The 21,431-nt window shown below is 44.1% G+C and overlaps 1 protein-coding gene and 2 non-coding genes across 3 annotated transcripts in view; 1 reads left to right on the top strand and 2 right to left on the bottom strand.

Annotated features, from left to right (window-relative positions):
* Positions 1–4,038, bottom strand: part of GPD2 (glycerol-3-phosphate dehydrogenase 2) — a 64,136-nt gene extending 60,098 nt beyond the window's left edge. Inside the window, exon 1 of the mRNA XM_055718762.1 lies at positions 3,608–4,038. The gene's annotated coding sequence lies outside the window, so the exon portion shown is untranslated. The remainder of the gene's footprint in view (positions 1–3,607) is intronic.
* Positions 4,039–12,378: 8,340 nt separating this feature from the next.
* Positions 12,379–12,449, top strand: TRNAG-GCC (transfer RNA glycine (anticodon GCC)). The gene has a single exon. It is a non-coding gene; the product is annotated as a tRNA-Gly (tRNA).
* Positions 12,450–12,668: 219 nt separating this feature from the next.
* On the bottom strand, positions 12,669–12,740 carry TRNAA-CGC (transfer RNA alanine (anticodon CGC)). The gene has a single exon. It is a non-coding gene; the product is annotated as a tRNA-Ala (tRNA).
* Positions 12,741–21,431: the final 8,691 nt, after the last annotated feature.

The following is a 21,431-nucleotide window of genomic DNA, read 5'->3' as shown; positions in this document are numbered from 1 at the left end:
CTACTTCGAAATCTGCCATCCAAGGAGTGGGAAAACTAGTCTCCAGCCTGAATAAATGTACACATGATGATTCCCATACTTTTTTGTTCTTGTGCCAACGTTGTCTTTAGCTTAAATAGTTCAAATAGTCATTCTTGCTTTCTAGAGTGGGGATTAATATCAGCCATAAAACCCACCATACACACAATACAATACACACAACACTATAAACCAATTACTGTAATTAGAAAGATGTGTTCCTGTTAGATAGTTAATTTATAGCTGTTCAGCCTTTCTGATATTCTTCATTTCCCCTCATAGTTAATGCAGCTATTTGATGAAACAGTCTACCAGTTCAGCTTAATCCTAATACTGAACTATATCCATGGGGTTTTTTCTGCTCCTCTAGTCAAACACTAAAGAGAAAGGATTAGAAAATACGGTGTTTCACTTACTACAAGACTGGACACAGATCTGCATATACAAACAGGTATCTGCTCAAAGAATAACTACAAATTAGGTGATTACTTAGGTGTGTCAAGGAAGTAGCCTAGTTTTATGTACTGGAATAAAGATTGAGACCTGATAGTATGTGCAAATCTAATCCCAGAGGACGGGCATGCATTCAATAGCATTTTGAAATCAGAATCAACACTATGTTTGAGAAACCCCTAGCTAAGAAGAGGGAAAAAAAAAAAAGGCACAGTCCAAGACTTCATGCCCAGCCAGCAGAGAAACAACAACCTGGGCTCCACTGGCATTACTGGGCTGTAGCTCTGGGCAAGTTCATCTGGCATTTGGAAACCCCTTTGAGACAGAACTGCTCAAAGTTATTTAGGGATACGGAATGTTTCTAAAAGCAATACGGTGATACTGTAGGAGAGTTCTGATTACAAACTGTTTCTTCATTACATAAAAAGAACTGTTTTTGAAAGTAATGCTTTCTGGAAGACATAGGCTACATCTACATTTTTATTTCATCATAGTCTCCCTTTTTACCCAGCACTCAGCTTTCCAGTGGTCTCCTGCTCTCCCGAGGGCACCCAACAAGGCAGGGGACAGGCCTGTGCCCAGGCCAGTGGCAGGCACAGCTATCCGCACCCTTCTGGAGGAGGACCCTGTAGTCCTGCTCACATCCAAGAGCTCACATCAGCCCGGGCACACCCACGATGATAAAGCTAATCCCCGGAAAAATGCAGGCTCAAACTACAACCCGAAGGCCAAGCAATATACAGTAGGTTAACTAATTTATACAACTGGACTATCACACTTCTGGTTTGAACAGAGTGCAGCATAGGCCCGTGTATTTTAGAAAAGGTAAAATAATTATTTAAGTCCTGTTTGCCAGCATGTAAACAAGCACTAGGATAAAAGTAAACCATTGCTTAACAGAGCTACTTGCAAATGCAAACCCTCTTTTGAAACCATCGACATATTTACATGTGAAAGTAGAAAGTAACAATTGCAAACTGACTGTGGAAAAAGCACATTTCTTTTAAATATTTGCTAAAGCTTGCAGAGACTTCTGTGAAGACAAATCAAGTAGCAGAAAGGAACTTGTATGAGCTTTCCTTTGGAAAACTGGTTTGCATTAACGGCCTTTCAATTTGCCACATCCATCCAGCTTTCTAAATTTGTATTAGTGACAGATTACCAGGTAGAAATGGATCTCTAGAGAAAATATTACATTATGTAATAAAGGCCTAGCTCACAAAGTTATTATTTCTATGCTCCTGTGCATGTGCACATATGCACACACGTAATTAAGCAAAACAAATTGTATATCCATATGTATACAGCCAAAGTAGCACTAAAGGTAAAAGGTGTGTATAATTTTTCATGCACATGCATGCCTACTCAAAACTTTCATCCAAAGTTAGACTAAATAAAATTGGCAAATGTCTAACATTAAAATTTATAATATTCTGCTTATTGCTACTATAGAAGAGCCAACATTGGATTTTGCCTTAGCTATCAACCCTTAAATATCTTGAAATATCAGATAGAGTCTTTACTAGCTAATTGTCAGTCACTGCCGATAACTAAACATTCCTGAGGAACTGTACCTACAAATAAGTGGGGAAAAAAAAGGTCTGAAAACCTGCTAAAAAGTCAATTAAAAATACACCACACTCCTGACAGCTGCGCCTCCAAGCTTGCTTATCTGTGGTCAGAAGATGATTTTACAAAATGACTCCAGAACCTTCGGGACAACATCAGTGTAATTACACTCAAGCAAACCTCTCACACAGGGAAACTTTCTGGGTGAAAACCCCACTGCAGAACAGCGATCATGGTTCAAAGCGACTCGGCAAAGCAGCAGACTGCAAACACTGAGAGTGAAGGTAAGACACAGAGAAGGCTAGCCATGACCCGAGAACCACTAGAAGACAAACGCAAAGGTTTGTAGGGGTAGCAGAGCAACGTAGCTACAGGGCTCCCAGCCTTCAAGAGAAAGCAGTCCTTGCCCCCGCAGCTGTCCTGCACAGAGCTGGGAACCAACTGTGCCCAGCAAAGCTGGAGAGGCTCCTGGGCAAGGCTGGAGAGGCTCCTGGACGGCGTTGCCCTCTGATGGCAATAAAGAGACATTGGGAAGGCTAATAAAGAGCTGGGAAGAAAACTGCAAAGGCTTCAGCGCGGAGAAGAGAGGCCCTGCTTCCTAGCAGCCGGTAGAAAGCAACTCACCTTCAGTGCGCCTTTACTACTGCAACTGCAAACAGTAGGGTAAGTTCAGCAGGTAATAAATCTGGCTCTTTTAAACTTCAGGTCTCCACACACACACACATATCTTTTTCTGTAGTAATGGGCTTTAAAATGTTTACTGGAGGGATTGGTTAGAAGAGATAAGAACTCTAGAAAGTTTAGGACTTGTTACACCAATATGATCTCAACCAGAAACGGTCCCATGAGTATGTTCAATGCAAGTGAGAAGCAACTTTTAATTTTCCCAAGTCTAGTGTGGCTATGCTACTCTTTGCCTATAATTCACCCTTTTTTAGTAACAGGAGATGCTGTATTCTACCAGCTCCGTCTGAGAATGAAAATCTAGTTAAGAGAGTTCTGCAAACCCTATTTGTTAAAGATATAGATAACTGCACTTGATATATTTAACAAAAATACAGATACCTGCAGGCCTGCAAACACGAGCCAGGGCCATACTCCGGGTTGCAGGGGCACTCTCGGGGGGCTCAGCCCCCAGCAGGGTGGCAACGCGCGGACAAGGGGGCCAGCTGCCAAGGACTTTATACTACTTCCATAGAACTGCCACACACTCGATTTTGTTGGTCATTTTTTCCATCCAAAAGCTTAAAGAGAACGGGGGTAGGGGGCTGGTAGCCGCTGGCAGCGCAGGCTCCTGCTGTACTTCGCAGAAAGTGAAGGTCCGGAGGAGCGCAGAGGCGGCCGCAGGTCGGTACCCGGGGCAAGCCAGACTCAGCCGCGGCGCGAACACGCGTGTCCGGGCAGCCCACCCCCGGCGCGCCTCCCCTCAGCGCGGCCGGGCGCGCTGCCGCCTCCCCAAGCCCCCCACCCCCGAGCCGGAGACGGCGCCCGCCCCGCCGCCGGGCCCAGGTGCGAAGCCCTCGAAGCCGCCCGCTCCCCGCCGCCGCCAGAACCGAAAGCCACTTACTGCTGGAGGCCGGGCGAGCCCGCGTCCCCCTCCGGGCTGCTCACCGGGCGGCGGGAGGAGGAGTGGGGGGGCGGCCGGCTCCCTGCGCGCCTCCCCCGGCCGCGGCACGCCTCGCTTCGCCTGCGGCGGCCAGCCGGGCCCCCCTCGCTCCGCCCTAACCCCCGCGGCGCCTCCCCGCCCTGCCCGCCGCCTCACCCAGCCGGGCAGGCCGCGGCTGGGCCTAGCGGCGAACCGGCTCGCCTCAGGCAGGGAAGCGCGCTAGGCCCCGCGCCGGGGCCTGTTCCCGCCTTCCCGCTCCGGCGCTGAGGGGAGCGGCGCGCCCGCCTCACCCCGCTCTGTGGCGAGGGGCGTCGCGGCCCACCCCGGCCCCTCCTCCGGCCCGGGCTCCGCCGGCCGGCCGGCGGGGGCGCCGGGTGCTTCAGGCACTGCCGGCTGCTTCAAGCGCTGCCGCTGGGGTTTCTTGGGGTCGTTTGCTCTTGCCTTAGAAGCCGGCGCTGGCATTTGGTTGAATCTATCGTCTTCGCTCCTGAGGGGTTCTGGTGGTGGTTCGCTTTGTGGTCACGGAGAGGATTCTGCCTTACAAATAAATGGGGGACAGATCCACGATGTTAACATGAGTTGTTGTAAATATATTCTGTATTATTATGTGTACATATATTAATGTGCATTATATTGCTGACCATTCATCTACTGCAGATTCCTTCCCTGCTTGCCTAGTGGGTTAAAGTGCAGTGCAGTGGAGAGAAGACCTTTCTGACATGTCTCTCCAATTGTAATAACACCGTAATATTCATAGCCTGGATGATTCACAGAGGAAATACCAGACCAGAAAAACGCTAAATCTCTGAGGATCACCTTTATTTAAAAAAAAAAAAAAAAGACAAGCCCCAAGCAAACAAACAAAAAAAACCCCAACAAAACCAAAACCATGGTGCACAATGGTTGTACAGAAATTCATGCCTCCTCTTTTTCAGTTGTCCTGCAGTGCTTACAGCATGGCATGGAGCAAGTTGAGAAACACCTCAGTGGCTTGATGCATCTGCCAGCTCCCTTACTACAACTGAAACATCTCATGAAACCCCACTGGAGCCATGGATTTCTAGCAGACTTGGTAGAAGCACAGTTTAGCCGGTTAATGCAGGTCTTCGTAGAAGCCAGACTTTCCACCTGCAGTCAGGCTGCACAGCTGCCCCTCTGGGGCACAGCTAATGGAGCCCACCACGGGGTGACACTCACACAGTCACAGAGAGGAAAGTCTGTGCTGGGACAGGGTGAATCTCACTTCAGGTTTGCAGCACAAGGTATGCAGGCTTGCTTTTCTTTTTGAGGGCTTCCTGAATTGAAAGCTTTCCAATTCTTTACCTCCCAAAGACAGCAGATTTCCAATCTTGAACTTCCCTAGGCACTTGCTGTGGAAGGCTTGTAAGTGAGTTTTTGACTGGGTGACACCTCAAGACACTTTGTGTATCCTCATTCTTCTTACTTTCTGTTCTATGATACCAAGTGACAAGACTCAGAAGGGCCGCTGCCAAGAGTTACAGTTTTTAATGGTCCTCTTTGTTTCTCATCCTGGTTCCCACACTCCTGGCTCCTAAGGGACACAGCTGACAAACATAGCTATGTGTTTTGGGGGAATCATCTGGAGATTCCTGCTGGTTGCTTCTTTTGCAGTGAGAAAGCCAGACACACATGAGTCATAAGCCAGGATCTTCATCCCCCTCCAGAACTCATTGCTGAACTTTTGGCTGTACTTTTCCCTGCAAGTTTATGTCTTCAGGGCACTGCAGCTGTGGTTCCACAGGTGTTTGGGATCTACTTATCCATGCTGGACCAAAACATGAGCTGATCTTGTGCCTGTTGACACCTGTAAGCCCATCACAAATCTGTCTTTGGCCACACACTGCCTGTACCAGTTGCCTGACACGACTGGTGTCACACACACAGGACTCCTGCACACCCCATGCACTGTACTGTCCGTTGTTCCCTGCTTTCCAGGCATACAGGAATCAGCTGTGTCTCTAACTGTGCTCCTTGGCTGTCTCCCAGAAACTGCTTTTATTGCTGTTCTTCCGTGCTCACTGCTTAGTCAACATGCTTTACAGGCAGCATGAGACGTGTTTTCTATCAGGCACAGAAAAACAACCTGCTGCTGCCGTGAAGGATGGGGCACATCTACCTCCCACCATGTCCTTCAGGCATGCTGCAGTCCCCCCGTCAGCCAGCTAAATGTCAGCAACAGGTCCCATCTGAGGAGACCGTAGGAACCTAATCCCTCTCTCTTGGGTCAGATATAACCAGATGAGCTAAATTGGAAGCTGCAATAATAATGTATGGCTATCAGCTCTCTAGGTGGCATTTGAAGTTGGTAAACAACTGCAAGGGTTGGATTTCAGAAGTTTTGCAAAGTAAGTGATATTCAGGCGACTTATGCTGGAAGCAGTTTTTATCCCAGACACATTAGGAGACATGGTAGTGCTCTTAAAAGGAAGATGGTGGCAGCTGGAATTAGTATACTCCATAGAAATTCAGCCTCAGAATCCACGGGAATACTTCAACTGAACAGAGAGAACAGAAAATGGAAGGAAAAAGGCCCAGAAGTGGCTCATGGTTCTTTGGGGGTATGTTTTTTGGGTTGGGGTTTTTTTGAGAGAGAGTGTTAGAAAGGAAGAATAATAATCAGGCTAGGGAGAAAAAAAAAGGATTTAAAAGCAATTTGTGGTGAATAATTTCAGCATGATCCAACACATGCAAGTCCTACATGTGAATACCTACCCTGTATATGTATACTAACATAGCACTACATGTTATTGCTTTGCCTGTCTCTAACAAATATTCAAAACATCATCATAAATTTGCAAGAACTGGGAAAATATCCTATCCTCCCACCACTCAAGGTGTTGTCTACCCAGATGCAGCTACATTGTCTGTATCAGTTTATTATGTTTGATTGATTCAAAACAAGGCAACGTATGAGTGTAAATGTGTCTATGTCCAGTTTCCAAGTGAACAGGCTCAGCCTCCCAGCACTTCTGTGTTTCATGAACTCTTCCAAACCAGTAGAATCTTAAAGGGTTAGAAAATGAAAGTGCCTTTTCATAAAAGGGAAGTCCAAGAATGAGTGAAAACTTTTATAAGGATGACATTTACCTAACCATCTCCCTTTCAGGAGTGGTTTCTTACCTGTTGACGGAGAAGCTACCAACAAAAGAGGGATGGGCTGTTCTTTCCTTCCTTGATTAGGCTTCTTTTCAACTACAGCTGCCTCTTTATTAGTTACTTTTCAACTTTGTTTTTATCTTCGTTACTGGTTGGTAAAGATTGCTTTTCATAAGTTTTAATAGTGAAAGATTTTTACAAGGTTAAGCAAAAACATGAGGTGCCCTAAAGTATCACAAAATTCATTCCTCTTGAGTCTGTTTTTTATTTAATGTCTAGATGAAAATATTACCTCCTAAGTCTCCGTGCGTGTGGCTTGGTCCCTGGGACACCTGCCAAGACAAGAATTTTAGATGCCCAAAATCATGTGCTCAGCAGGTGTAAATTGTGTTCAGGGAGAGTTCACCTTTTGTCCTTAACCCCAGAGGCAGTTTCTCTTCATTAGCAAGGGAAGATGGAGAAAAAGATTATCATCATTTCCTGACTGCATGCCAGAGTTATGTATCATAAGAAGAAAATCTGTTCATATGTTCACAAATATGTTTTCTTCTAATCTGTCTTCAGGAAAAAGGCTTTGTGGGGAGCAAGGGGTATTCATAATCACAGAAGAGTTGAAACGAAGTGACAGAAACAGAAGCAAAATTTCTTTACCGAGATTTTATCAAGCAGGATCCATGGTAGGTCCTCACACTGGAAAATAGAAGTACTTAGTCATAACTATGATTAAACATTTAAAGCATCCCCATCTCTGGCTGCTGGTATCAAGTATCATTCAGAAATACAACTGTATTGCTTCATATCAGATACTCGGTTTACCAGCTGAACCAGGCTGTATTGCTAGTGTTTAAACATTTTCCCCCTACACTGCAACCGATAAAAACATCCACTCTGTGTGTGTATCTCTGTGTGTGTATCTGAAAAGAGAAAGTGGCTCATTTTTCTATTAAAACTAATGTGTTATCATCATAATTATGTCTTATTGTTTGCTGTTATATAAAGAGAACACATCAGGGCTGAGTCACAGAAACAAATGCAAAAATTGCAGTTTTAAAATAAGGTCATGGGTCACATTATTTGTTGCAGAACAAACACAATAATTAATCGGCCTCTCCCTGCAATGATAGCACCAGCAGCTGAACTATGGGAGAGCCAGGCAATGGAAAGAAGCGATGTGCAGTATCCATGTTTTTCTGGGGCAAACAGTCAACTTAGGTCTAATAGAGAACATGAATTTCATTGGCAGAGAGAGAGAAAAGAAAGACAGTGTCTTTTAGAAAGCAAGACTGCTTGGACTACCCAAGAGTATTTATTTTCTGTTGTTTAAATATCTTTGTTGTGGCAGGAAATATGGAAAAAAAAAATTAAAAATTATTTTCTCTTTATGTGTGCCAGAGTGAGAGATTATATTCAGAAAGTGGAGTGCAAAAGGCTTTTTGGAATTTGTGCTGTATTATTTTTTTCTCTCAGACAATGACAGACCAAAACCAACCCCAGTGAATATACACATCTGCTTTTTATCCAGGTATTTTCTCCATTGAATTGATTAGGGAAGATCTTAGAAAACTTGTTCAAAGCCATATGCAATCACTTTGAAAGCCCTAGCCTGCTATTCCAGTACATCATGAATAAATACAGGACTTGAGTCTCTTGTTCACTTCCAATGCCCATTTCACTAGCATTGCTTGCCTCATGGCTTTTGTTTGTGACCATTTGAATAGTATCCGGGACAGATGTTTTCAGGGTGTCCACAGGTTTACAAGGAACTTGTGCAGATTGCTAGTAACATAATCAATAGTTGTGTTGGGAAAAGTTATTTTAAATAACCACATATATCATTGTCAATTTGGGTTCAGTGACCTTTTGTAATCCAGAACTGTTCAGTTGAAAACAAAGGGATATAGGAAAATCTGTAAGTTTCCACTTTGCTGATATCTGAAACAAATCAACATTACAGGATGTAAATGACTTCTCTCAGTGTCCAAAGCCTGTGGATCAGATATCATACCTCAGCTTTCTCTTAGTGCTATTTTTGACCACACCAACCATTCTGTAGCTTGCCCAGAATTTAAGATGATACGTTTTCATCTACAGAAATATTTTTTCCCTGCAGATTTAAATAATTAATTGGGACGTGCCTAGTGGGTCTTGAGATAAACTTAAAAGAGGCAGCAGATACGTGTGACCAAGTGACCTTTTGCTGTCCTGCTCGTCCCTGCGCTCTCACTGTGCTCAAAGGGACGCTGTCAAAATTGCTAGGCCTTAAAACTTTAACCTGCACTGACAAGTTGTTCTACATTATAAGTCTTAACCTAAAAGATTACCACGATTGTTTTGTTTGTTTTGTTTTGACAATCTTTGCTGAAGGCTCCACAATGTGTATTCATTTGTCCTTTTGGGTAGGTGGATATTTTTAAATGCCCAGCTTATTCCGTGACCTGTTAAAATCAAGTTGATGTGAGTGTACTCCACTCAGCAGAGAACTCGCCAGGAATGGTACAATTTTTCTGCACTCTGGAAACAGAGAGGAGAGCATGCTTTGGAAGCCTTTAGTGAAGAGGCTTTTAGAAGCCATTTTGAAAGGCCTTCAGTTATCCTTCATTATTTTGAGGGCCAGTAAGAAGTCTTAACTGGACTTCCCTGGTTATATCAAGTGTTAGTTAAACATGAGGAACTGGTGATCAGGCAGTTGGTTCTTACGAAAAGGTATGTTATAGTTCAGGTTGGTCTGAATTACTCCTTTGGCATTATTTCTAACAAGATCTCCATTTAATGCAGCTCCACACAAAGAAGTGAATCAGAGCAAGCAGTACTGGTGCACTGAAGCATCACACTTTCTTTTTTTTATATACCAATACAAGGATCGATGCAACACCAGTTTTAAAGCGGGTGGCTGCACAGCTGCAGTCATATCGCGTGACATGGGAACACATGTCTGTACCAGCTAGGGAGGAGGGAATGAATGATAACCACTTGCCCCACCTCAGGTAATCCACACCTGCAGTTTTAAGCTTAATTTGAGCTGTTTTCCTGCTACTTAACTATCAGTCCCTTCCTATTGCAGCTGCTCCAGCTGAGCGTAGGATGTTTGAGGCTACAGGTGCCCCTGTGTGACAGCACCCTCCTCATAGATACACAGGGGCAGCCTCATAAGAAGATGCTGTGTCAAGCCTTAGCCAGAAGCATCAATACCAGAGTCCCTTTAAAGGTGACCTGGAATGGAAAAAAATTTTCCTTCTGTGAGATAAAAGGGCCTAAGAAAATCCTTTTCTTTCCTCCTGTCACAAGTTTTGTCTTCCTTGTTTCTGGTGAAGATCTATGGCATCTCCTTAGTTGCCTGAAAGACTTTTGAACTGAACCAAAGGGAATGATGTCCTGAGTCCTGACAAGATAATCCCTCTCAGCCATTCATCAGATATTAGATAGAAACATACGAAAGCACATTTTAAGCAATCTCACTAAAAGAGGTTCCCTAGGTGCTATAACCTTATTATTGAAAGCTGGAGTCTTTATGCCATTCAAGCCATCTATTGAACTTCTAAAATTGCATATGTTTCATGGGTGGCAGCTATAGCATTTGTACTTATATTTTGTTTAGCACAGTAATTTACTTGAATGATCCTGTACTTTTCTGCTAGCCTTACACAGAATGTATCCTGCACTGAGGTTCTGCAGAGACCGTTCTCCCGTTTTGATGATTGAGACAATGAACTCCTAAGGGCTCTTCATCTCACTGGAATAGGATGCAGATTCTTAATCAGCTGAACCAGTCCTATGAAATTTTAACCAGGTCTGAGACTCTGGACCACCAGTTTCTGATATTACAGGTCTTGATTCTCTCCTTCATTCAGCGCTGTCCTACATACAGGCATTTTTAAAGGGAAGCCAAGTATGAGCCTGTGTCATGCAGCTCGGAAAAGGGTTTCTGGAGCATTTTCTAGAGCAACATTTGAGCTCCAGTGAGGCATATGAGTTGCCCAACTCCTCCTGATTTACAGAGTTCTCTGTAGTGCATCAGCCAACACCCACAGATACTCCGAGCACATGCAAAACGTGGTCTAATGTACATGGGAAACTGATTTCTAAATTATTAAGTATGAGTGCAAGAACGGGTTTCATTTCTACTCTGGGAAGAAGAGGGGCTTGCTAACGGTGCAAAGGTTGTTAGTGTGCACAGACATTGCCAGATCCATTCCCCGCCAGCCGCCCTCTGCTTTGCAGTGCCTCAGCTCACCAAAAATGAAAGGATGTGCGAGATTAAAAGTAGGGAGGGGGAAACTGGTTGGTCAACAATTGCTATTTACTGCAACATGGCTAACTTTCAGATATATTAAAATAGTGAATTAGAGTCTTCTCGAGATGAATATTTTTTGCCTGACTGCTTTGGGATTTCTGGTCCTGTGCTTGTCTGGGTAAACAGTTTTTCAAGGCTGATTGATGCAACTGTAGGCAATAGCCTAAATAACAGTTATTACTTGAAGTATTTACTGTTCCTTTCTGCCAATGGAAATAAAGAAGTTGCAAGTAAACTTAGGGGAAAGGGAATTGTGATGGCCTTGTTACTGGCTAGCATTGTTCCTGTGGGCCAGGGGTGACTGGGAAATAATTGTCACCTGGTATACAACTGGCTGGTGAGCAAACTGTGGTCTTAACTGTCTTTCCAGATTCACTGAGAACAAAAGTTTTGTTCAGCTTTTGCTTTTACACATGCAGAACCCCCCTGCCTTCCACTGAGCTGAACGTGCAATGGGGAGCAGTTAGGCAATAGCTGCAGGACTGGTAAGCAGAGGATGCTCTATAGGGAAGTTTACGTTTTGGTGTTAATAAATGTTCACACAGGAAATTGGAACATCTGTAGTGCCAAATTACTTGTCTTTGAAGAAGAAAACACCTGCTTGCTACCTTTAATGAGGTGGTTGGTGGTGGGTGTTTGTACTGTCTGGAGTGTGTTCTTAAGCACAGCTGTTCTACTCATACATAACAGCTTAATGTTCCCTTGATGCAAAACGCTTGATGTTTCTTTCCCTTGAACTCTTTGGCTCATGGGTGGCCATTCTTGGGAGTGTGTCCAACACAAACTAAGTGTTGAGACTGTACTTAATTTACATTGGGACATAGCATCATTACCTCTCAGTGCAAGCAATGGCGTTATGTCGGTATGTCGTCACTACACGGTAACATGGTACTGAAGTGTCAGGATCTGTAGCACTGCATCAACTGACAAAACAAAGAGACCTAAGTCTGGATATTGTACCATGGTGATCCCTTTATCTTGTGAGTCCCTAAGCCTTAACTGGTGGCGTTCTCTGGCAAACTCCTTCCAGGATGGAAAAGGAACAAAAATACACCTTTTGTAACTTGGTCTGAAAGCTTTTAAGTGTATATTTATGGGTATATTATACAATTTTCTAGGGTTTTGTTATCCTTTAGAGGAATAAATGTATAAAGACATTGCTAACTTTCTAAAAAACTACCCCCCCCCCCCCCCCCGGAAATAGCAGCTCAGAACTAGTGGCGGTGAACACGGAGTTAAAACAGGAAGAAAACCATGAAAAAACCCCGACCTACACGCGGGGAGCTCGCGGAGGAAGAGGCTGGCAGCAGCACCTCAGGAGCGTGCATTGGTGGTTCAGTGGTAGAATTCTCGCCTGCCACGCGGGAGGCCCGGGTTCGATTCCCGGCCAATGCAGCAATACTTCATTTTTTCCTCGGCGGAACAACTGCTGCGTTTCAAGCGCGGAGCAATTGCACCACCTTTTGCTTTTCCCTGCGGGGTTCCCAACCGGGAGCAAGCGGTGTTGTGGGTGCTAAGCCAGGTCTTGCCGGGCAGCCGGCGGCGGCCTGTACCCCTATCAACGGCGGCCAAGCAGCGAGAAGGAAAAAAAAAAAAAAAAAGACAAAAAGCCGCTGGAGATGCCGGGGATTGAACCCGGGACCTCACACATGCGAAGCGCGCGCTCTACCACTGAGCTACATCCCCGGCTGCCAGGCTTCTGCGCCGGATGCTATCCGAGGATGGGCCAGCCCACTCCCCGCCGCGTCCCCTCGTCCCGAGTCACTCCTTGGCGGGGCAGCGGGGCTCCCGCTGCACACAGCGCCCAGGCACCGCGCTTGGCCCCTGAGCGCGGAGTAACGACCCCCGCCCGCTTGCACCCGGGCTTCGCTCCGCTCGGGAGCGGCACAAGCGCCGGGCTCCGCGGGGCGGGGAGTACCAACGGGGAAAAGCCGCCCCCCCCCCTCCCCTCCGCTCCGCCGGCTTTTCAGACTGCCGCCCCTTCCCCCTCTGCACCGCGGGGCCCGGAGCGGCTCCGAGCTGCAGGGTCCCCGAGCCCCGTTCGGGATCCCCGGCCGGCGCCGGCGAAGCGCACATGGGGAGCGGGGGGAGCCGAGTGACGCCCCCCGGAGCGCCGGCTGCGGCGCCGCCTCGTCTTTAATCTCAGGTTTTCCTACCACATCTGAGCTTCCACGTTGTCAGGTAAGCGGTTACTTACCGTGACAATGAAATGCACCTTCTCTAGGATAATCTTCCTATCAAAATATGGACTCGCCAGGTTTAGAGCCCTGATACTGAAAGAAAAAGATCCCGGCCAGGTTCTTTCGGTGGAATTTTCCCAGCAAAACCAGCCACTTCCATTAGCTTTAGTGGGAACTATCTGGCCCCACTCTCCGTTCCGGTTTATTTTCAGAACCTAAGCACTGCCTCCGTGATATGTGCTGTTCTCCCTTCAATATGCACCTGTACTACAGCACATAGTACCATTGTGCATTTAATTTGTACCCCTACAAGAAGCTGCTGCCAGCAGCCGTGCCTGTTGGACAGAGCGTGTGCCAGGACCCCTCCCCGGGGAGCACAGTCCCTCCAGTGCACCCCAGTTGGACATTCCTACCCTCAGCAACTCATGTTTTTCTATCCTGTCCAAAAGCAGCATTTAACAGCTTGCCTTTCTTCAAAACAGATTTTAAGATGCAGCTTCCTAGGAGTTACTGAATTTGATTTTCATAATTAATGCAATGTATGAACTATTTGATTTGTGCATTAACGCGAAGCACAGTATAGCAGTGGCTCCTAACAAAGCTGAGCCAAGGGTGCAGAGCAGGTTAATACCAGCCACTGCAATAAAAACACAAAGCAATTTAAACCTCCTCTCCGTTTTTTTCTCCTTCTGTTTACCTTTCTGTATACTTCAGAATAGTAGAAAATGAATAATACAGATATTACTATGCCTTTATGGATTTCTCAGCTGTGACGGACAGTCAGTCCAATTGTAAAACTTCCCGTCTGGGAGGTGGATCAAGGCAGAGCACATTCAAGCTGCTGAGAAGAGCAGTTACAGATCCAAAGTGTATCAGCAAGTATTTCATTACTACCCCTGTGGAACCAATACCAGAGGTTATGTGCTGCCTATATTAAAGTGGAACAATGCTTCTATTGCAGCTAGATCTAAATATCCTCTAGACCATCACCTACCAAATACAGAATAAATTGAATGGTTCAGGCAAGACTCAACATACATATGCTACGGGAGAAAATAAGATGCCTTACACTGAGCCGTAGAGTAAAACAAAATGACCCATAGATGGCTACTCGGTGTAACTCCAGGCCTACCAGAACTGCACGTTCTTACAACTTCAGGATGCAGAGGTGGAACCCTGTTGCTGCCGTAGCATCAATACAGCTCCCAGCACAGCCACATGCACATCTCATGGTCCTTCCCGACTATCGCCCACAGTGCTGGTCTTGTCCAGATGTCTGGAGGCAGCCCCTGGTTCCAGGAAACACTTTGTCATCTTGTGCGAAAAGCTTTTAATGCTGCTGGATGCCAGGGCACAAGCTCGACATTCAGCTTTCTCAACAGCTCTCTCAGAGGACTACATTCACCTCTTTGTGTTTGGGTTTCTGTGCTGACATCAGGGAAAAACAATGTCACTCTGTTATCTGGCAGCTCCTCCGCATTCCTTGGTGGGATTAACTCATTCCTGGTACCTCGCGAACCTTACACTTGTCAGGGAGGCCTTCCTTCTCCCTGGGGACTGGCTTTTCACTGGATCTGCTCAAGTTGTTGCATATTCCGTCAGTTCTCATTAGATACATGCTTAATTTCACTCTATTTTTTCACAGCAATTTTTCTCCAAGCTGATGGATTTCTGTAGTCCAGCCTGAAAAGAGTTCAGTTTCAAAGTTGCCCCATGTTGGGACTGCGTAAGAATGATCACAATCAAACTGAAGAGACAGGCATTTCTGTGTTTCTTTCTGATATAGTTTCCTATCATTGCACTTGTTCCTAGCATTAAATGTTTGCACTCAAAATTTCTTTTTAAAACAAACAGTCTCATTCAATAAAATATAGAAGCAAAGCTTAGCAGTATAAAGCAAACATGAAGAGTATTCATTTCATTGATCCAGCTCAGCCATACACATTCATCACCTTGCAAAATCACAAACCTGCCTGGCCTGTGTGAGTGAGGTCTTCTGCTCCCTGCATATCACAGGTTTGGGCTGGAAGGGACCTTAAAGCCCACCCAGTTCCCAGCCCTGCCCCGGGCAGGGACCCCCCCAGCCCAGGCTGCTCCCAGCCCCATCCAGCCTGGCCTGGAGCACTGCCAGGGATGGGGCACCCACAGCTGCTCTGGGCAGCCTGGCCCACCGCCTCGCCACCCTCACGGGGAGAGGTTCTTCCTTATTATGAAATCTAAATTTACCCTCTTTCAGTTTAAAGCCATTCCCTCTTGTCCTGTCACTACATGCCCTTGTAAAATGTCCCTCTCCAGCTGTCTTGTAGGCCTCTTTAGGTACTGAAACAGATCCCAGAACACTATCCTCTGGCTCCACCACTTAAAACAACAAGCAGAAAAACCCCACCAAATGTGCTATCTTCATTCTGGTTTTGACACTGCAGCCCTCTGTGTGCTGCTGTGACAAGCCTTGACCAAGCGCTAGAGCCCGTGGCAATAGCACCAGCCATTCACGAATAGCTGAAGTTATTTTTCTTCTATCATATGATCATATTGTGCATTTGTTTGAAGTATCCAAATGAGTCACTGCAGATTATTCACAGATCTCTTACATTCATTTAGCACTCTTGTCCTCCTTCAAAAAATGTTCCTGCTGGGGATTGAGAAAGCCATAAAATGACAAATTTCAGAGATTATGAACCAACCACACACTAACCACTTGTTTATGCCACTTATCAATCCATTTCAAATAATAAATGTATTAGGAAAAAGATGAGGACAGAGTTGTGATTTGCAAAGTTAAACTTAACTACAAAAATTGCCGACGTTACATTTACCAAAGAGTTTTTACCTACTGCCACAAATCAGGGAATACAGTGCTCAGAATAACCATTACAAAGTTCTGCACATATGTTAGACTGAATTTGAATGAAGTTGCCACCCTAAGTCCTCCAAATACAAATCGCTTTTTCTCATGTATTTTTACATCTTTGATTTTTATTGAATCAACTCCCTTGTTTGTTGTGGTGAAATGGAGGAATAAAGCAAAGAAGTCTTTCATTAATTCGTAGTCATGCAAGTCATACTACACAGTCTAAGTGTGTAGCTCTTTTTTGTTGTTCCCAGTGAGAGCATCATAAGAACATCCCAAAAATACAGGTTACAAATCAGCCCATAGTAAAGAACTATGGAAGTTAGAGTTTCAAAAGGAGATAAAAAGGCAGAAAAAAGGATTAAAGTACTGAACAGGGTTGCAGACAGATAAGTAAATTATAGCTCTGCAGAAATTATTTGACTGGCAAATTAATTACACAATATTACAATGGTTTTCTCAGCCAAATTTAGCCCTCAGGAAGCAGGTAGGAGTCTGCATGACTTAATAAAAGGAGCCTCAACTGGTCTTCAGCTTAATCAGAGATGAAAATTAACATTTCAGGATTCGAGGCAAATAGGAGATTTTTTGTAAAGCTCAGAAAGACAGTGACTAGCACAATTATACAGGTTTACACAGATTATAAAGCCACCCAGACAGTGGAATGCTCCTGCTTTCTCTACAGGCCTTTAATTTACAGACCTACCCATGAAGCCAAGGTAGAAGCTGATTTGGAACCAACATGGCAGTCTCATTAGGACAGATCATTCAACAGGGCACTACATGTTTGTTTAAAGAATGCATGATTAAAATACTCTGTGAAATATTTTACTCCAACCCTGTAAACTTACATTATTATTATTATTATTATTGCTAGTACTACTATCGTTATCGTTATTTCCTAAAGTGTTGACTTATTCTCTGAACCTTATTCCATGTCTGCAGTTCTCACTCTGTCCCCAGCATGCAGAAACATAATAGATAAGAAATAATTTTTTTTTCCAGCTTGTTTGCTAAGTATCATGTCTTTTTAGGAAGAGATATTATGAGCTCTCTTTTGGAACAAATGTTCTTTGTTACTCCTGGAACAGCTTTGGAAATACATATGTCCCGATTGAAATACATCACCTTCTAGTGAGAAGTATCATACAGCATGCTCATTAACCTAGTTTGAACCACAGTATCATTACAAATATTAAGTAAGAACTTTTCTGATTGCCTGAAATTATGCAAGAAGAAGGCAAGGCTCATACTCATCGTCTTAAATCAAGTCTAACTCTTACTTCAAATTACTACAGAGCATTTCAGCTTCCAGCACTCCATTATCTCCAGGGGAATCTCTTGATTCTCTGTTCTTCATGTTCTTCAGGTTCCATCTAGAATTCAAGACATAAATATTTTTTTTCAGACAAAAGGAAGATGTAAATCTTCTGGAAATCAATAACTTCTGAGATATTACAGGATGAGGTGTGTAGCTCTTTAAGATTAGGATAAAAATGTATACAACCAAATGGACCTGGAGATCCTGGAGATGTGGCCTTAAATTAACAAACGCTTTTTTGAACTTATTAATTATTTTTCATCCTTGCAGATCCAACAGCCAACAATTTCTTCTATGTATAATGCTGTCTTCTAGTATCACTGAGAGTTTGATTTCTGCATGGACAAAACCATTTAAACTGAGTAAGGGGACCATGGGTCAACCATCTTGTCCAAGAACATGGCATTTTCACTGGTTTTACCAAAACAGGCTGCATTTATCGAGGTTTTGGGAACCATTATTCCCTTTGCCTCCTCTGCAGACCAGGGCCCTGCTATGCTTAGCATGCTCTCCCCTCAGAAATCATGAATATTCTCATGCAAAACCATCTTTTCCCACTTTCTTCATCCATATGGGAAAATGGGCTCCTTTACCCAGGCTCATAGAGAAAGAAAACCAAAATGAGGGCTACTACTAATAGCTCTTGCAAAAAATGCAGCTGGATTTAATTTTTGTTACTAGGCTACTTTTGAGCTGATAGGAAACTTTTTGTTTTCATTAGTATTATAATTACTTATTTGTAATAATAATTCAGTAATTACTGTATATATTTTCATCATATAAAAATACCAGTACAACTGCTTTATTTCTCTGCACTCGTGCAAGTAGATTAACACAAATACTTTCTTAGTATCTAGAACACATTTATCACATCCTGTTGCGGTTCTAATGCTGGACAGCCATATTATAGCAATGAACCTAAAAATAACCGTGAAAAAGCATCATACACCAAAGGACAACAAGAATTTACCGTTAACAAAAAACTGAGCAAAGTGAAAGTCTCACTGGACATCAAGAACACAAATAACTGAGAAACCCTCAGGACAGGAATTTACTGCTATTACTCAAGTGAACAGATTCCTGTAAAGGGATATTCTGCGTGGACTCTCAAGTTTGTCTCATGGAAGATAAATGAGTATATGTCATGGTAACTCCTTCAGTGGACCTTGAATCCTTCAATGTTGTTATAATGCTAAGACTGAGAAAGAAAAGATTACTCAGAACCAGAAAGTAGCAACAGAAGAAAACAAACAAACAAAAAACCCACAGGAAAAAAAAAAAAAAGAAAAAAGAAAAAATTAAAAAGGAAGAAAAAGACTTTGACTTCAAGAAATAAAGAGTATTTTTCATTTTTGAGCTTGAATTAGATAAAGTAGCAACAAACCATAGTGTTTGAAAAAGCAAGATTCTGACCCATAGTGTCTCACCCTGCACCCCTGAAATTCAAACTCTAGTTAAATCATAGAATCATAAAATCACAGAATCACAGGACGGTTTGGGTTGGGAGGGACCTTAAAGCCCCCCCAGTTCCCAGCCCTGCCCCGGGCAGGGACCCCCCCCAGCCCAGGCTGCTCCCAGCCCCATCCAGCCTGGCCTGGAGCACTGCCAGGGATGGGGCACCCACAGCTGCTCTGGGCAGCCTGGCCCACCGCCTCGCCGCCCTCACGGGGAGAGGTTCTTCCTGATCTCTGACCTGCATCTGCCCTCTCTGCGCTCAAAGCCACCCCCGTGCCCTGTCACACGTGCCCCTGTAAAATGTCCCTTTCCAGCTGTCCTGTATGCTCCACTAGGTACTGGAAGGCTGGTGCACCAAGGGCTTTTTCTGCCCATTCCACCTCTCAAATATATTGACAAGGTTTAAAAAAAAAAAAAAAAAAAAGTTCTCTCACATCCACATAATCATTCCTCCTGCCTTTCCCTGTCTGCTGTTCTACCAACCCTGAGAATCGGCTCTTCTCTGCTGGCTGCATTTATCGCAGTGGCATTAACCATGCCAGTAAGCACCTTGTAAGGCAGGACCAAGAGTTTTGTTGTGTTTGCATTTTTCAATATACCAGCACGTTCAGATAATTCCTGATCTAATTCCCACTGAATAAATTTCCCAAACTCATTGTGCTCAAGGCCAGGCTGGATGGGGCTGGGAGCAGCCTGGGCTGGGGGGGGTCCCTGCCCGGGGCAGGGGTGGGAACTGGGTGGGCTTTAAGGTCCCTCCCAACCCAAACCGTCCTGTGATTCTATGATTGCCCACACGTTAACCTGCTGCAAGGTATGGTATATTTGACAGTGGAACAAAAATGCAGCTCTACAACTTAAGTAGCTACTTTCCTGGTCATTCACTGGCCTAGATTTTCTTAAATGTTTGTCTAGTTGTTGTAAGCTTGCAATGTCAAAGTAGCTTGATGTAAGGCTGAAAAATAATTAGACACACGAGGCCATTACAGTGTGTGTTAAATACAATCTGCATACAGCAGAAAGAATAAATTCTTACAAAGCCATTAAATGACCATTTTTTTAGGTAAATGAGGAAGATTAAAATTTTAAATTTCTGTAAAAAATCAACTTTTTATTTCTTTAAAAACCTTAATAAAACAATGTCGAAGTCCCACAGAACTGGGAATTCAGCCAAACTGATTCTTGTCCCATCACACAGAAGTTACCATGGACTGCAAAGAAACGTGTCCAAGCTTCACAGCCCAAAGACTTGAGATCAGAAAGTTGTCCCTTTCCTTGCTGTTATTAATCCAGACTCATTCCATTTGCAACAGTGGAGATTTTTTTATTCAGCGACACGGTACAGATTCTGTGCTCTCCCAATGCACTCTGTCCGGTAGGGACCGCGGCTACATGGGTGCCATCAGCACGACACAGTCCACGTCTGCGTGGGTGAAGAATGTGGCTTTATCCCGACCCTCCCGACGTGAGCACAACTGTTCCCCAAGCACTAGACCCCCCCTTGTTTAAACCAGGCTTCAGTGCAGCAGGGACAGGCTCAGGTCACCCTTAGAGCACGGAGCCCGCGCAACCATGTCCTTACCGCCCTGGCTGGAGCATGGGTGGAAAGGTCAGACTGGTGTTCAGCTCAACAGCTGCAGAGAGAAAGGTTCAACCATTGCCTCTGCTCACTGTTCCTGGCCACAGAGCCGGTACTGGCTGTGGTGGCTACCAAGAGCCTGGCAACATTTGCCTACCTGGCCTGACTGCAGCAGAGCTTGCGCGAGGTCGCTGCTAGCGAGCGGCAGTGGGTTGCTAAATCGCTGTGAACCAGAAAGCAATATACTTACATCTTATTATCGATATGTCAATAGGGGCCAGGTCTGTAGATTTGCTTGCTGAAAAGTATGGGCTAATTTAATAGGGATTTGACCGATAGAAAAATTGACTTGGTTTTCCAATGATATCTTGTACTGGAATGTTGTGATCTGGAAACTAATATATGTCTTCTTGCTTATCACATCAATATAGCCTAATTTTGTTGGCTTTTGTATTGAACAATCTGGTGAATATACAATCCAGGTTTGATTTCTCTCTTTATGATACCTCTTATTATTAAAACGCTCTCACCCAAAAAATAATATATTTTTATTTACTGGTAATATTAATGGTATTCAATTTTTGCCTCAGATTTAATCTATTTTTTTCATCTTGAAGAATCAGATCCTACTTAGTTAAAAATGAAAAAAGAAACAACCCAGTTTTCCCTCCATTCTGCATGCAGGTTGAACTACACTTTGGGTATTTTTATTTAATACTACTCTTTCTCAAATTAGTGTTTATTACTTGCCATGTTTCAATGTTGCAAAGGAGACTGCACTATTTATTGTGTGTTGCTACTTGCCGGTTTCTCTGTAATTATTTCATGGACTGGATATGGTAAGCATTATAGATATATGTATATATATATATAAAAATACATATTTTATAATATATATATAACAAATACACTTTGTGTTCCACTGGATGTATGTAAGCACTACGTTTGCACGCAATTCCAACAAAAATTTGCTGGGGAGGGCAGGAGGGGTTGA

Source organism: Falco cherrug, chromosome 8 (assembly GCF_023634085.1).
Source record: "Falco cherrug isolate bFalChe1 chromosome 8, bFalChe1.pri, whole genome shotgun sequence".
Classification (NCBI taxonomy): Eukaryota; Metazoa; Chordata; class Aves; order Falconiformes; family Falconidae; genus Falco; species Falco cherrug.
The sequence above is the reverse complement of the archived record's forward strand: the minus strand, read 5'-3'. Positions and strand labels throughout refer to the sequence as shown.